Source organism: Leopardus geoffroyi, chromosome E2 (genome assembly GCF_018350155.1).
Source record: "Leopardus geoffroyi isolate Oge1 chromosome E2, O.geoffroyi_Oge1_pat1.0, whole genome shotgun sequence".
Classification (NCBI taxonomy): Eukaryota; Metazoa; Chordata; class Mammalia; order Carnivora; family Felidae; genus Leopardus; species Leopardus geoffroyi.
This window is the reverse complement of record NC_059335.1, coordinates 410,002-419,164: the sequence shown is the minus strand read 5'-3', so window position 1 is coordinate 419,164 and position 9,163 is coordinate 410,002. Positions and strand designations below refer to the sequence as shown.

The 9,163-nt window shown below is 42.8% G+C and overlaps 1 long non-coding RNA gene across 1 annotated transcript; it reads left to right on the top strand.

The window, feature by feature from the left end:
• The first annotated feature begins 871 nt into the window (after positions 1 to 871).
• On the top strand, positions 872 to 3,601 carry LOC123577954. Its single transcript, XR_006702163.1, has 2 exons — positions 872 to 993; positions 3,431 to 3,601. It is a non-coding gene; the product is annotated as an uncharacterized LOC123577954 (long non-coding RNA).
• The last annotated feature ends 5,562 nt before the right edge of the window (positions 3,602 to 9,163 follow it).

The following is a 9,163-nucleotide window of genomic DNA, read 5'->3' as shown; positions in this document are numbered from 1 at the left end:
GTTGGTTGAGTGTCTGACTCTTGATTTCAGCTCAAGATCCCAGGCCATGATCCCAGGATTGTAGGACTGACCCCCCGCATTGGGCTCAGCGCTGAGTGTGGAGTCTGCTTAAGATTCTCTCTCTCCCTCTGCACCTCTCCCCTACTCAAACTCTCTAAAAAAAAAAAAAAAAAAAAAAAAAAAAGACTGAATATGTCAGACTCTGTTGTGCTCTAATTTAATTTTGTTGCCCAGTTAGGTTGACTGTAATCAGAGCTGGATGTATAGCAATATGAAAAATATTTATCACTGACTGGCTACTCAGCCGGTAGAGCATGCAACGCTTGATCTCAGGGGTCATGAGTTTAAGCCCCACATTGGGCATGGAGCCTACTTAGAAAATGTATATATATATATATATATATATATATATATATACATTTTCTATATATATATATATATATATATATATAGAATATATATATCAGGTATATATATATATATATCAGGTAAAGTGAAAACAGGACCCAAAGTAGTATTTACACAAAACGTTACAACCACATAAAAAACATGTACACAGATGGTTGGTTAAGAAGGTCAGCTCAGGGGCGCCTGGGTGGCTCAGTTGGTTGAGTGTCTGCCTTTGACTCAGGTCATGATCTCATGGTTCATGTATTTGAGTCCCACATTAGGCTGGCTGCTGTCAGCACAGAGTCTGCTTCAGATCTTCTGTCTCCCACTCTCTCTACCCCTCCCCTGCTTGCTCGTTCTCTCTCTCTCAAAAATAAATAAACATTTTAAAAAGTCATTCAGCAACATGTTCAAAAAAAGACTGAACTGTAAATCAACCATGGTGAAGAAAGTGGGAGAGGCCATACCTGCAAATTTGAGCAAGGTGAAAGCAGATGTGAGGGCATCAGCTGGAGATGCAGAGTGGGAAAGGCTGAAGCCAGGGTCCTGTGAAGAGGGCTGCAGTAGAGGCCGCAGTCCCCTGGCAGAGCTGTACACTGAGAGGTGTGGGAGAAAACAGGATTAATTGAAAAATCTGTTCTGAAACCGAATTTGCTCTCCCTCCTCCCCCTTTTTTCTTGTCTTACAGTAAGTATCTGGCTGTGGGCAAGCAAAAAATATAGGAGGGAGAAAGTTACGTGCTAGAAACAGTTTGAAGGACTAGAGAATTAGGTGGATTATGTTCCAGAACAAAAGCTGCCTTGTTTAGGCATTATAAGGACCTTCATCCTAACAACTACTTCCTGCACTTTTCACCCTATAGCAAAGCATGCCATTAAACCAGTCTCACCCACCTATGGAATTTCCCATCTTCTTTGATAGTCTTTTCACTATGGGTGGGAGCCAAGGTGTGAAAAATGATGAAAGCTTTCAACATAAAATAAAAAAGATCTAAAGTGAAACAAAAACCGACCCCAAAGAGAACAGATATTCAGGGAACCAAATATTTGAAGCTTTATTCTAAGAGTGGGTCAAAAAATAATTGCAAGTGAAAAATAAATCCAAGATGCTCTTTTTAAAAGAGAATTGTGAAAACAAGAATAGACTATGAAATTAAAAGTGAGATTATTGGACAAGAAAGAAAAGAGGAAGGAAAGGAGAGAAGGGAAGGAAAAGGAAGGGAGAAGGGAAGAGAAGGGGAAGGAAAGCTGATCTTCAGATCTTGCCAACTACAATCTATGATGAATAAGATCCATGCATTTGACCCTGATGCTAATATTTCTTCTTAGAAGAGGCAGAAGACTCATGATACTGGAATAAAAGAAAGAGATATATAATCAGATTGTTTGGATTGGTCTTTCACCGAACAGTATTTGCATAGACATAAACAGGAGATACTGGGGGTTTTTTGTTGGTTTTTTGCTTTTTTTAAAGAAAGAAACCCAGAGCTGTGATGTGAGGGTTTCATAACGGCAGGAGTAGAGCACCACTGTTGCCAGCACTAACAGTGATGGCACAGTCTGCAGCTGTTGTAAAGTAGGAGAGAGAGACGTAGTGGGGAGACAGAGTATCCCTGTACCCTCATCTTAGGAAGTGGACTTTTAAATATAATACGATAGGTTATTTAGGAGACGAGAACTAGGGCTCAAAATGGTCATATGACAAATTAGATGCAAATAGAGGAGCAACAGTCTGAGCCAAATCTACACTGCTTACCAGAGCAGGAAGTCAGTTAAGTCTATAGGCCATAAAAGATCAGAATTACAGAGATGGCCCCAGGAAGAACTGGAATAGAAATGGTTAAAAAAAGAAAGAAATGGTTACTAGTCATTGATGGAATGTGACTGTTGAGTAGGGTAGGGCAGGAGACCTGGATTTCATTTTCTACCTTCTGTAGCACTTCATTCCCTGGTGGTACATTCCTTATTTGGGTAACAAATTATTAACAATGTGTAACTATAGGTGAGCAAAAACCACAGTACATGAGGACATCTGCAATTGATTTGTGGGATTAGGTACAATTTTCCTTCTTTTGATTCAGTGTTGCTGTCATAGTAGATTGACAATTTAAAAAGCAAGAGCAAAAAGAAAGATGTCAGACTTTTCTGTTTAGCAAATTAGATTTCATTCCAGAAGAAGGAAGGCTCCTTGGCTTCTTAGAAGTCCCTGGAATTAAAGGGGGATGGCTTAGTCTTTCAAGACTTGATTTTCCAGCAGCCTTGTCACCAGGAAGTCAGAAGGCAGCCCCAGAGTGGGGACCTGGAAAGGTGCTGATAGCCTGGGGCAACTAGATGTGGCAAGACAGTTGTGTGAATTTGTGTAACCAAGTACTGAATGTGCTTCCCCCAAGGTCACTCTGGCAGTTACCTGGTTTCCATCATAAAACACTTCAAGTAATATAGCTGCTGTGGTTCATGAGACTCTGAGGTCGAGGTGGAAAACACCTTGGCTAGGCAGCCTGGACAGAACAGATGGGAACTTTGCTTGTGATTGGATAGTTGGTCCTGCTATTGCATAACTCTCAGAAGATGGCAGAGCCTGGGGGGAAGGACCTGCCCAACAGACCCAGCGGAGTGAACATCGTTTGACAATTCCTGTTGGCTAAAACATCTGAGAGATTTCTGCATTCAGCAAGTCACCAGAGCAGCCTCATTCAATGAAGGCGCTACTGGAGACTTGGGTACAGAAGATGTGTGCAATGCCACAGTGTCCTCAAGCGATAGTGGGGACTCCACACGTGGTGGTTATGTGTGCCTGGAGACTAAGCCCAGTGGGAATTAGAAGAAGGAGATGGAGGGACTGGGGATTGAAGGGTGCAGCTCCTACATATGCAGCCAGTGCTTCAGCCTTGCTCTCATAGGTATTCTACCGCCACACGAGTCCTAGGACCCAAGAAGTGGGCTCATCTGAAATAAGAACCTGAGCCCTTTCCACCCGAATTATTCTCATACTCAGAGGTCAGTGGTTCCTGATCAAAACATGCATAAGACCCACCTCAGAGGAGCTATTAGAATTGTGGCTCCTGGGCCCATCTTCAGAGAGTCCACTTGGTCAGGCTGAGGTGATACCTAGATACCTGGATAGTTCAAGGACACTTTCTATTTTTTCCTTAACATTTTGGTTGTTTTGTTCTTTAAAGATTAAAAAAAATTTTTTTTTAATGTTTATTTTTGAGAGAGAGAGACTGAACGCAAGCGGGGTAGGGGCAGTAAGAGAGGGAGACACAGAATCCGAAGCAGGCTCCAAGCTCTGAGCTGTCAGCACAGAGCCTGATATGGGGCTTGAATTCATGAACAGTGAGATCATGACCTGAATCTAAGTCAGATGCTTAACCAACTGAGCCACCCAGGCGCCCCTAAAGATTTTTAAGTAATCTCTGCACCCAATGTGGGGCTTGAATTTACAACCCGAGATTAAGATCGCATGCCCCACTGACTGAGCCAGCCAGGCACCCCTATTTTTTTTTTTTTAACATTTTGTAAATAGTAATCTCAAAATCGTATATCCACATATCGCTTTCCTCTTTGTTAGTTTTATTTAAGTTTGTGGCTTTTTTTTTTTCCTTTTTTGGTAAAAACACTAGATACCACATCTATTACATGTGACCTAGAGGCTCCTTTTAACGAGAAACAGAAATCCATTCTCCCCTCCCCCATTTTAGAATACAGATATCAAAATAATCCTACACGTAATTTTGATACAACTAGGCAGCGAAACTGTTGAGGGCCACAAGACCATCCCCACATCCAGAGATTTCCAGGCGATTTCATGAGACTCAGCATATCCTCATACTCACAGCTAAGGCCTATTGTAGTGATGTAGCAAGGACACACAGGTGGACCATAAGGAGAAAGGTGAAGTCTGGGGAAATCCACGCACAGGATTTCTCTCTTCTCTTCTCCCCTCTTCTGAGGGGGTCACACAATGCACTGAGATGATGATGGGAGTTTAAGTTCACTGTGATTTCCACACCGAGCAGGATTACAGGGACAAGAGGACAGATTGTGATGCAATCTCTCCCTCTTCTCTCCCCTTCTTCTGAGGGGGTCACACAATGCACTGAAGACCAGGCAAGTAGGCACCTTCTGTCTAAAACATACCACATTCCAGACTCCCAGAAGGAAAGCAGGTGTTCAGTGTAAATCACATCGTTTGCATATTCTGGGCACAGTGAGACATGCTTATCAGTTGGGATACACACAAAACTCTAAAAGCCAAGTTGCCAGGTGTCAGCCAAGGGCCAGGCCAACCCTGCAAATGGGACTTGTAACAGGTGGAGCCTAGGCTGCCATATTAGTCTTCTTTGTGCAAGCTCTCATGCCTCTTCAAACATGAATATATTTAGCCGTATTCACAGTACCTGTTCCATTAGTGGTTCAGACTATTGCCCTGGCTGCTCAAGTGGGTAAAACACACGGTTCATATAAATCCTGCTTGAGGCTGGTTTTCAGAATCACACCTCCATACCTCAGACTTGACACTCCTTGCCATGATTCAGTTTGTAGACTCAAATCCCATTTGGATCGTTCCAGGCTTAAATGACACAGTACCTTGATAAGAAAACAAAAAAATGATATTGTCTTTTTTTCTTCTATAAATACCCTAAACATAAAACATAAATTTATGTTTCAACTTTTTTTTTTTTTTTTAATGTAAGCTCTATGCCCAACATGGGGTTTGAACTCACAACTCTGACATCAAGAGTCACATGCTTTACCATAAGTCAGCTAGGTACCCCGGTGTGTTAAACACCACTAAGAATGTTAAACATTCTTAGTAATGTTCAGGTCCAGTTTACCAGCTGCAGACATGTTGCATCATGGTATTTAATGAAGATAGCATGAGCAGAATGTTCTTGACCTAAGATGACTCTGAGATACACTAACTGTATATTTGTCCTTCTGGGGGCTGTGGAAGCTTCTGATTTTCTTTCAACATCATCAGCTCTTAGCATCTTAATTCTTGAGGATGTGATGCTAAGGCTGTATGAATTTTGCCAGTTGGCTGTCAACAAATGTGCTCTGTGTATATAACATCACCCAAGAATTATTTACACTATTCATATTCATTCTTGTAGAAACAGAACTGATGGAGGAGTTCTGGATATTTAGGTCCTTGCTCCACTTTCAGGTTGCATATTCTGTTTTCACAATCTGTCCTCTTGTCCCTGTAATCCTGCTTGCCATCCACGTACGTACCAGAGCTGTGTCTTCCTTGAGCCCCAGCCCACCGAGCTCCTTGTTGGTCTTCTTCAAATTCTCGGTGTGGAAATCACAGTGAACTTAAACTCCCATTATCATCTCAGCAGTTGATCAGCAGCAGCAGCAGCAGTTGACACTTGGATCTGTCACCTCCTCCTCCACACCACCGGTGGCTGGTTGCAGATCTCACAGAGAGAAACTCAGTCACGCTGTACAAGTGATTGTTGCTGCAGGGGATGCAGAGGGAGTCAAGACAAGGAGGCTCTGGTAACCAGCAACACCCATCATAGCCATGATGAGCTGGACAACACCCCTTTCCCCTCCCACTCAACTGCCAACCCCAGTGGACAGAGAGCATGACTAGTAAATCAACTGTAAGCAGACATGAGCCACTGAAAGCGGGGTCTTGTTTGTTAGTTCAACAGAACCTAGTTCATCCTAATACCATCTGACATAAAAAATATGTAATTAAAAAAAATAATTCTAACCCACCCCACCTTCCACACACACACAAAATGTCAGTTCATAAGGGTAGGGCTGTTGTCTGCTTCACTGCCAAACAGTTCCTGGTACATAATAGCCATTCTTGGTTCAATGAAGAAGCGCTGGAGAATATCTCATCTCATCTCATCTCAACTCCAGCACTGGAAGGATGATGAAGGAAATAGAGAGGAGCAGATTTGAGGAGGAATTGTATGAGATTAAAGACTCACTAGTCATATTTGGTGAGTTTTCCTTAATGAACATGCTGTGTGGCCTGAGGGACTTTTATGCCTACCTCTCTGTTCCTCAGTTCCCTCCCCTTAGATGAAGGATGTTATCCAGGTCTCACTTCCTACTGCAAAGACTGGAACTGATCTCCTGACTTCCAAGGAAGAGGTTGACACATGAGATGTTAATCTTACTCTCTCAGGGGTTGGGGATCAAGCAGTCACCCTGTGTGTGTGTGTGTTGGTGGGTGGGGGGGGCGGTTCAGGAACAAAGAGTGAGTTAGTGGTCAAGACTTGGCTGGAACTATGATCTCTGGAGAGGAAAATGAGGTGTCACTCCATAGAGCCATGCCAAGCTGTGTTCTCAGACATTCTCGTGTGTAAGAATCTGTCTAGTTGGAGTTGGAGAAGATGTAGACAGCTCGATGGTGGTTTCTGTGTGTCCTGCACATGTGGAAACCCTTCGCACATTGCCGGGCTCAGAGGGAGTGGGAAGGGATTGCCCTTTGTCTGCTGCACATTGAGGTCACAGAGCTAGCCATCCCAGGTAGAAAACAGCTTGTTCATCGGTCCAGATTTGAGGATTCTACATCTGCCCACTTCACAGCAGGACCCTTTCCCTAACAGATCTGGGGATTCCAGTCACACTGTATCCTGATCTTGGAAACGCTCTGCTCCAAAGGGGCTGCCTCCCCCAGCAGTTTCCCTGGTGTTTGGCCACAGCTGTGCTGAGCTCTCCAGAAAGATGCTCAAAGAAACCCAGCATCTTTCTCCCATGAGGTCAAGCTGTTCCTAGCTGCCAGGCAGAGGGCCCAAGCTGGGTCTGCCCCAGAGAATCTGGGACAGCGCGGGCACCCAATAAGCGCTAGATAACTAACACAGAATGATCATATAATAAGCAAATGGTCTGAAATTAGCTGGAAAAAGTAAAGCTAAGACATCCAAAGTGCTTAGAAGAAAGGATTCAAACATGGCCTAGAAGTAGATACACAGATCTAAATTAGGGAAATGCAAATTTAAAAGGCCAGTCATTGGGGCGCCTGGGTGGCGCAGTCGGTTGAGCGTCCGACTTCAGCCAGGTCACGATCTCGCCGTCCGTGAGTTCGAGCCCCGCGTCGGGCTCTGGGCTGATGGCTCGGAGCCTGGAGCCTGTTTCCGATTCTGTGTCTCCCTCTCTCTCTGCCCCTCCCCCGTTCATGCTCTGTCTCTCTCTGTCTCAAAAATAAATAAACGTTAAAAAAAAAAAAAAAAAAAATTTTTTTTTTTTAAAAGGCCAGTCACTGTTCCATGCCATTTGGCTTTGCAAGGATTCTTTTAAAATTGTAAAGCCCATACGTCAGAGGTTGGTGAGGGAGATACACTGATGCAGAAGTGTCAAGGGGTATAATTTCTGGAAAGACCCTGGGGTATGAAGAGCTCTACAGGGTTTCAGACCACTTGATTCAATAACCCTCTCTGTTCTACAGAGGGATATTTTATGTTAATAAAAGGTAAAATCTACAAAGATTTTAAATGACCATGAACCTTTAGAAATGGCACTACTGAAAAATAGTAGAAATACCAGGAAAAATGGGTATATCTACAGTACAGTCATTTGGGGAAACTTTAACATATTTCTCAGGGAAAAAAAAATGGCTGTTTAAGTAGATAAGCGATTCACCATGAAATGATTAACAAGCTTGGCATAACAGTCACAATAGTTGTATTTACACACTCATAACACACACACACACACACACACACACAATTTGTGACCAAATGAATTTTCAAACAGTTTAATACATCACTCCTTCCAAGAACTCGGTGAGCCCTCTCCAACACTGACGAAGAGTTTCTTCACATCAACAAACTTTCCTCAGTGATTGCCTTGATCATGAGCTTCTCTCTCTGTCCCCCATTCTCCATCTGGGGTCCCATTATTGGCCCATGAGGCTTTCTGGATCTGTTCACTTAGGCTATTACCTTCCATCAAAATTTCCATCTCTTTATGTTTTGTTCTGTCATGAGCTATTTCTTCTGTGGTTCTCAACAGACACTCTCCTGCAGGCCAGTTTGTCTACTGAGGTTCTTAACCTAAGAGTCATTTTCTCAGCCCCAGAAAGTCTCTATGCTCCAACTGGGGACCCCACTTTAAATAGATGAAGAGGAACTAATATCTCAATAAAGTTGTTAAAAATAATAAGGAAGGATCTTACATGCTTGTATGGAAAGATTTCTAGAATATTGTTAACTGAATAAAAGCAAGGTAAAATTCAATGTGTGGTAGCCACCGCTTGTATAAGAGAATGAAAAAATATTTACATATATTTACTTGTGAATACATAACGTGTCTCCAGAAGGACCCACAAGAAACTAAAAATAGTAGTTGCTAGAAGTAAGGAAGTCAGTGGTGGGAGTCAAGGGAAAGAGGAAGATCTCACCAGATACCATAGTGCACCTTCTGAATTTCAAGTCATGAGAATGTATTACTTGCTTAAAAATATGTGTTTTATATTTTTAAAAACAATGATGAGGGACTGAACTAATAGAAAGGAACAAGCAGGAAAGATTTTTAGGAAGGTAAACATCCACAAGCCACAGATTCACTTTTCTAATATTATGTAACAAACATCCCAAACACAGTGGTTTAAAACAATAATTTCTTTAATTTCTTACCGTTCTATAAGTTGACTGGGTAGCTGGGTGATTCTTTTCACTTAGGGCCTCTTGTGTGGTTTCAAGTCAACACGATCAGGGCTGGAGACATTTGAAGGCTCAGGGTGAAGATTAAGGCTGGCGCTGGCTGCCAGGTGTGAGCTCAGCTGGGACTGTTGACTGGAGCAC